The sequence below is a fragment of the Sciurus carolinensis genome, chromosome 13 (genome assembly GCF_902686445.1).
Source record: "Sciurus carolinensis chromosome 13, mSciCar1.2, whole genome shotgun sequence".
In the NCBI taxonomy this organism is placed as follows: Eukaryota; Metazoa; Chordata; class Mammalia; order Rodentia; family Sciuridae; genus Sciurus; species Sciurus carolinensis.
This window is the reverse complement of record NC_062225.1, coordinates 20,244,109-20,252,465: the sequence shown is the minus strand read 5'-3', so window position 1 is coordinate 20,252,465 and position 8,357 is coordinate 20,244,109. Positions and strand designations below refer to the sequence as shown.

The 8,357-nt window shown below is 37.2% G+C and overlaps 1 non-coding gene across 1 annotated transcript; it reads right to left on the bottom strand.

Annotated features, from left to right (window-relative positions):
• Positions 1–4,218: 4,218 nt before the first annotated feature.
• On the bottom strand, positions 4,219–4,322 carry LOC124963781 (U6 spliceosomal RNA). The gene has a single exon (XR_007104817.1). It is a non-coding gene; the product is annotated as a U6 spliceosomal RNA (small nuclear RNA).
• Between the last annotated feature and the right edge of the window lie 4,035 nt (positions 4,323–8,357).

Sequence of the window (8,357 nt, the reverse complement as noted above, 5' to 3'; positions counted from 1 at the left end):
CCAGAATCTCAATGAACAACTCCAAGGTAAAATTTTCCCATTGGGTGTACATCAGTATGCATGATTATATCAGGTATGATAAAGTTTGTGGCTGTGGTGTACAATTTTGTTAAAATTTTGAAGACAGTCCAAGTCACATTAATAGTCCAGTATAACCACTTGTTTAAATTACTGCTTTCTAAAAGAGATTAATTTGGCCAAGTGAAGATTTGATTTCTATAGATCGAGTAACTGAGGAACCACTTGGGAATAGGAAGAATTAGAACTTTTTTTTTTGTCTAATTCCCATGTTTTAAGATTAAAAAGAAAGGAGGAAATTATATTTAAATGTCTTCTGTAGCAGGTGTGGTGGTACACACCTGTAATCCAGCTACTTGGGAGGCTGGGACAGGAGAATTGTAAGTTTGAGGCCAAATTTGGCAATTTAGAAAGATCCTGTCTCAAAATAAAATTTTAAGAAAGGGCTAGAGATGTGGTTCAGTGGTAGAGTGCTTGCCTAGCATGCAGGAGTTGCTGGATTCAATCCTCAGTATCAAAAACAAAAAAAGTCTTCTGCCCTTAATAATAGTAGAAAAAGTAACTTTGACCCTCCTGCTGACAACAACTTGAAATGCTGGGCTAATAACTGGCGCAGTGGCGCATACCTCCCAGGGACTGGGAGATCAGGCAGGAGGGTCTCAAGTTCAAGGCTAGCCTAAGTGACTTAGCAAGATCCTGTCTCAAAAATAAAATTGAAAAAGGGCTGGGGATATAGCTCAGTGGTAAAATGCTTCTGGTTCAGTCCCCTGTACAAACCAACCAACAAACAACAACTGGACCAAAACAAACCAATAAAGCAACAAAAGTTGCTTAAATATCCAAGAAAGCTAACAAGATAGCAAAGAATCCTAAAGCTAGGCTCTAGAGATGGGGCAAGGCTCAGAGAGGTGTTCCAAGTTGTGGGGCTGCTTTTATCCATTTTCCTGGAGATAGAAGCCGAGAAGTCAAGGGGTCATGTAAATGGTTTCAATGCTCCATCAAACTGGGCAACAGGGATAGATGCCCAGGGTTCAGCACAGCTATACAAGAGTTCTGGTACCACTTTCCCCACTTTGAGTGAGGACAATAAAGAGCACAGAAAAGTAAATGAGAACCTGTTACTTGCAGATAATTCTAGAATGTTAGTATTCCCAGGTGCCAGGTGAAGAAACTATAAATCCTCCCTGGCAAATAACATCATCCAAGGCCTCAAATCTCTTCTACAAAGAATTATGCAAATATAGCACTGAGGAAATAATAGTAACAACAACAACAATTAAAAAATCCAGATAGAATAAAAGCCGACAGGAACAATATGATCAAAACTGACTTGCCAGGGCTCCAGATATTTGGCGTTATCAGACATAGAATATAAAATAAATATACTCTGGTGAAGGTGCTAGAGGACAGGGTTGAGAATGCTGCAGATGGAGAAAGAAACAAACAAGAAACACCCAACAGAAAATCTGTAGCAGGAAATTCAGCGGCTGAGATAGAAAACCTCTAGTAGTTGGACTTAACAGCAGATTGACACAGGTGGCGAGAGAATTGGCTAATGGGTGAAAGGAAATATCCAGAGTGAAATATGCAGAGAGGAAAGGATGGAAAATCAGAATAGGGGTAAAAGACGTGAGGATCAAGTAAGAACTCTACCTTAGGTGTAATTGCAGTTTCATAAGGCGTGGGAGCCAAATATGAATACATTATAGATATGGATTTTTCAGAACTGATGGAATTCAGCAAGCCACAAAGAATGGCTAGAGAGCCAAAACAAGGTTAATAGAAAGAAAATCATGCTGAGGCACATCATGGTAGTATTACTAGAAACCAGGGTTTAAAAACAAAAACCAGTTAAAAAAAGATTGCCTTTAAAGGAGCAATGATTTAACTGACATTTGACAGAAATGATGGAAACTGCAAGACGATGGAATCAGATTTGAAAGTGCTGACAAAAAGAGAATAGCCAATCTTAAATTCTAAGCTCAGTGAAGATATCCTTCAAGAATAAGGGCGAAGACTTTTCAGGCAAGCACTTTTCTTAGAGAATTTGCCTAAAATAGCAGCTGCACACAAATGGAAATCCTAAAGGGTACTCTTTCAATAGAAGGAAAATGATTCCAGATGGAAGATTTCATTCTGTTTAAAGAATACTTAAATGGAAGTTTGGAGTCAAAGAGAAGAATGAAGACAAAAGGGAGGGAAAAGGTAAATTTAAGTGAATATTAAATAAGGTGGGAATAATATCTTATGAATTTGATGGGTTTTTGTTTTATTTAATTAATTAATTTATTTTTGTGTGTATGTGTCCACATGTGTGTACATGTGCTTTAAGATAGGGTCCCTATATTGCCCATACTGGTGTCAAACTCCTGGGTTCTAATAATCCTCCCATCTCAACCTTCTGAGTATGCACCATCATGCCCAGCCTAGCCTTAGTGGGGTTGTAAACGAACAAATAAATAAAAATATATAAAATAAATAGACAAATGCATGTAAGTTAAGGACAGATAGATGAGCACAGGTATTTTAAGTTCTGTTGTCCATCAGAGGGTAAAAGCAGCTATTGGTCTAATTCTGATAAGTTAAAGGATGTATGTTGCTATCTAATTTCATCCCTCAAAATGTACGTAACTTATCCAGTGTGAGAGGAGCTGGAATAATGCTGAAAAGAATTTTTATCCCCCCCTCCAATTGAATCTGAATGGCAGGAAAGAAGCAAACACCAAACCTTAGTACAGATAGGAGAAGTGAAAAGCACTAACATATAGACTTCATCTAAAGAACCAGTCCTTATATCAATACAAATGTACTAAAATTGTCAACCAAATAAAAATTTAAAAATATATTATATATAACAAGTAAATGTATAAATATAAATATTTATATAAATATATAGAGAGTGGCATATCAACTCTGACCTTTTATCTGGAATTCTCAGCATTTGGTCAGTTTAATTCCTCTATTGTCTCCTCCTTCCTCCCATGATGAATTACTTTGAAGTCAAGTGAGACATGGTGTCATTTCATCTGCAAATACTTCAGGAGGAATATGTTCTTAGGCATAAACACAATATGGTGAGCAATTTAAGGAAACTGACACTACTTCTCAGAATCATCAAATACATATTTTCATATCTTTCCTCTTGTTCTCTTTTAACTTATTTATTAAGAAAACTGATATGCAGTTCCTGTTTTCCTCCATGATGTGGTTTAACCTGTTATTCCACATCTTCTATTACTTCTAAAATATTAACAGAGAGAAGGCTTAGAACTGGCCTAGACAGTTTCCTTTCTGCTTTTATAGGTGGTGGTGCATTCTTTCTGTGGCATCCAGGAGAAGGCACTTAACATCCTTTTCTATGCTTTTGTAACACCATTTGTTGGTCATTTTCCCATCAGCCATTGATGTGCTGGCTTTTGCAGTCATTGGAGGTAACTTCCCCATCCATTTTTTTCTTTAGGGGTTGCAAAATTGTGATATTCTAATGACCTCATTCTTGTTTATTTATTAGGTGGAATTCTTCACTTAAAGAAGAAATGTCCCTTATCTGAGATGTCAATTATTCAGAGAAAACCTGATAAATCTTAGACTCTTTTCCTTTATTTGCCAGGCTTCAGAATAATGTGTTTATTCTCTACTATTCCCAAAAGGCAACCAATTTTTTGAAAAAAATTATGATTATCAACCCTAGGTATTTCACTTTTACCATGTGTCAATTTTTGTAGATACTCTTTGTAATTTTTAAATTTTATTTGTTCTAATTAGTTGTACATGACAGTAGAATGCATTTATACATTTTGATAGATCATAGAGTATAATCTCTTATTTTTTCTGATTATACATATTGCAGGATTACCTCGGTCATGCAGTCATACATGTACATGAGGTAATAATGTCTGTTTCACTCTATTATCATTCCTTCCCCATCCCCCTTCCTCTCCCTTCACTCCCCTCTACCTAATATAGAGTAACTCTGTTCTTCCCTATTCCACTCTCTTATTGTGAATTGGCTTCCACATAGAGAAAACATTTGGCCTTTGGTTTTTTGGGTTTGGTTTATTTCACTTAGCATGATATTCTCTAACTCCATCCATTTACCAGCAAATGCCGGAATTTCATTCTTCTTTAAAGCTGAGTAATATTCCATTGTGTGTGTGTGTGTACACACACACACCACATTTTCTTTATCCATTCATCTGTAAAAATATGGAACGCTTCACAAATTTGCATGTCATCCTTGCGCAGGGGCCATGCTAATCTCTCTATCATTCCAATTTTAGTATATGTGCTGCCCAAGCGAGCACAATACTCTTCTTTTTGATGTCCCAGCTGTTCCATCTTTGGATAGTGGGAGCCTTTTCAAGTTTCCACAAACTTTTGAGAAAGGCTTGGTAGGTGTGTAGCTTCCGTGCAGCATGTCAATTTGCATTATGTTCTTTTCTGCTCCATAGACATTTTTATTTTGCTTTTCAGTCCGATTTTACATGTTTGTTTTTATGTTTTTATAAATTTAAGTTTGCTTCCTTTGTGGAGCATCAACTCACTGTGCCAGCTTGAGGAAAAAGTCTCAAGGAAATATTGACATGATCACCTGCATGTGCGATACCTTAAATAAGTGAACTACAGTTTCAGGGCATGTTGACATTGGACAAAGGTTTCATAATCATGAGACACAAAGAAGGAGACAAAAGGTCCAGACAGGGTCAGGTTTGGTCTGTCAGGACCTCGGGAGGAGGAACTGGACCCCAGAACTCCTTGTTTGCTCTGCATACTTCACCCCAGGTCAGCCCTAGAAAACATCTGTGTTCTCGTCTAGAAGGTGAGTTGACCACACTCAACAAGTTATTTTGCCTTCTCTAAATTTTGGCTTAGTGGACTCTTACATAAAATGTTTATCTATGAATTCTTGGATGAGATTATATATATATATATATATCAGGGGATGGGAATAAGCTGAATCAGGCAAAGAACTCTCCCCTGCCTGAGCTCTGTCTTGTGAGGCATGTGCTTTATGTGACAATAACATACTTTGTGTTTTAAGTTCTCAAGTTGGTACTGCAGAAATAACCTGTTTGCATTTTGCTTCTGAAGAATACCCTTACTTGGTTTACATTAATTATTAAATAGTTAAGATTTCAAAAGGATGTGGGTTTCTAGTTAAAATGACACATATCTTATACTGAATGAAATTATCCAAAAGGACAGTTGTGGGTTTTAGGTATTGTTTTGGATTTTGGTATTATCATCATTACCTGTCATTACAAAAATCTCCTCCCTTTCTCCTCCTCAAATGTTCATGATTAATCTTTTAAATTGGAACTAAGTAAAAAATAGACAAATATATCTATATATATATGCATATATATATATATATATATATATATATACGCATCAATGAAACTTTTGAAATCTGAATGTTTTCTTTAAGTTTACTTAAGGATGCAACCTGTATTTTGCTCAATTACATTCTCTTTATTAAGTTTAGGATAACATAGAGCTTTCTTTCAGTAGAAAAGATGCTAAAATTAATCCTAGACCAAAATGAATTTTTCAGTCTAGATTTATAATCGATTCACTTGTGTTAGTTGTTGGAATTGAAAGTGGTTCAACTTTTCTGAAAATATCATATTTACTTAGAATTCACACCTTTATTTCCATTTCTAAAAACACCGAACATCATATCTTGTTTTATTAAAAATAAACCAGGGGCTGGGGAGATAGCTCAGTTGGTAGAGTGCTTGCCTTGTAAGCACAAGGCCCTGGGTTTGATCCCCAGCACAGCACCCAAAAACAACAACAACAACAAAAAAAAACCAAAAAATAGGAACAAAACATAACACAGACCAACTAAGTCTGCATTCCTCAAAATGCTATTTGGGTGTTTTGGGAACTTGTCAAATAAGCTTGTGTGTACCCTAAGTTCACTGAACCAGAATCTGAGGCCCAAGAATCTGTTTTTAAATCGTACTTTCAGGGAATTCTTGTTCACATTAAAGTCTGAGAATCATTGATCAAAATGGAAGAGGGAAAGTTGATGTCACCAGGAATCAGAGATAAATTACATGATCCAGACAGTATGACCATGAGTTTGGGTTGACATTTCCTGGAAATTAGAGGGAAAAAAAAGTCTCGCTCCACCTCCATAAAAAAAAAAAAAAAAAAAAAAAAAAAAGCCAAAAAGGAGTCACTTTGGCTTATGAGGTTTTAATCTTCTGTCCCCAGGACCATACAAGTTAATCAGCAGAGTTCATGTTTCTAAGGAATTACACCTGTGGTCTTTGTACAAGTATCCTGTGTAGACATTGTGGTCAATTTCCTAAACTGTGATTTTGTAAGCATTACATTACCATCCTTTAACTGCACTGTCTATTGTCCACCTAGAAGGACTGAGGGCATATATTAAGTTTTAAATCAGGGAAGGCATTTCTGCAGCAGTGAGGATAACATCACCTTCTGTTAAATTATTCTATGACAATCCCTGGGATAGAACTTGAACAACTGGGAGAAGAGGTAGTTGGCATGTTCATTAGATTATTTTAGACTATTAGATATGTTGAGGGAGCATTTGGCAGAACTAAAGCACAGTCTACTCGTTACTAAATTCCCTAATAATCTGTTTTTGGTAAAAGTGGGAACCATATACTGTATAATCGGATGTGTGGGGGCAGAGTCATCATTGAATTGTGAAAAAGTCTCATCTGGAAGAAGCCCAGAGTGCAAGGTTGGGAAGCAGGGAGTCTAGATGTGGATGCTGTAGAAGTAACCCTTAGGTTTGTGAAGAGTTTAGAATCTTGTATTAGTTCTTTGGAATCAGGCTCTGAGCAAAGACGAAATTATTATTATTATTTTTTTACCAAAATCTTTAGGGCATATGTCAAATACTATATGGAAAACAAAACATTTTTGGGGGATGACCCTAACAGTGATCCCTGTGGAACAAATATTCTCAAGAACTCTATTCTTAATAGGTTAATTCCAAATAGCTAAATAAGTTGGTCTGCCAAGTGGACTGTTTTATGACTGCCTACTCGAACCCATCTCTTTGTATGATTGGTACCAAATGACTCCTTCAGGCAGTAACAAGACACTGAACCCAACAACCCAACTGCTGCTATGATCTCTTGTGGTCAGGATAACATCACTGGGCGGCACTGCCTTTGAGAGTTATTTATTGATTGATTTTTTTGTGGTGCTGGGGATTGAACCCAGGGCCTTGTGCATGCAACAGAGCTATATCCCTAGCCCCTGAGATATTTTGACTGTAGGTAACAGAAACTAAGTTAGTTAACTAATCTCAATGATATCACATTAACAACTGGGAATTTATTACAAATATTCAGAGAAGGAGAAGAACATAGATGAGGTGTGGGGATTGCAGTTGATAGATTGGTCCCTTTTGGGGCCTCCCCCAAATTGCTTAGAGGCTGTTGTGAGTGTATATCTATACTGAGAAGTTTGTTTTATATGAATGGAGTATTAAAAAAGTAAAGCATTTTAGTCATCTTTGTGTTGCTGTGACCAAAGGAGGAAAAGTTTATTTGGCTCACAGTTTCAGAGGTCTCAGCCCATAGGTGGCTAACTCCATACCTCTGGGCCCAGGTGAGGTAGAACATCATGGTGGAGGAAAAATTGCTCAGGTCATGACAGGAAGCAGAGAGAGAGAGAGAGCTCTGCTAACTAGGGACCAGGGCCAAAATATATGTCCCAAAGGCACACCTCCAATGACCCACCTCTTCTAGCCACATCCTACCTGCCTGCAGGTACCACCTCGTTAATCCATTCAAGAAGTTTAATTTGCTGATTAGGTTAAGGCTTTTATTTAATCCTATCATTTCACCTCTGAACTTTCTTGCATTGTCTCTCACATGAGCTTTGAAAAAGGGGGACTTCATACATCTAAACTATAACATAAGGTGATAAAAGGAGGTAGAAAGTGAAGTATCTGATGGCTGATATGCCTACACTTCCTGGTAATGTTATATGTGCATCCACAAACACCAGGCTTTGGGGAGTGAGGCCTCACTAAATAGACTGGGTAGCTCTGATGCACTAACGTTCACTGAAACCAGTTAATTTCCCTGTGCCAATCTTATCTTGGCTTGAGTTACTTTGCTTATACATTTTTAAAAAATTGAAACTTAGGTAATACTTTTTATAAGTCTTCAATTTTTCAAATTTATAGACAAGTGATCCAAAGCCAGGCCAGAGGGATCTCTGTCTGCTTCTTCGTCCTGTTACATCCAGGATGGTGCATGTAGCAATTATTAGCAACGCGACTGAGAAGACCTTCAACTCAGAGCTCTGTGGTAGATGAGATGAGAGGCCTACAGTGACCATGC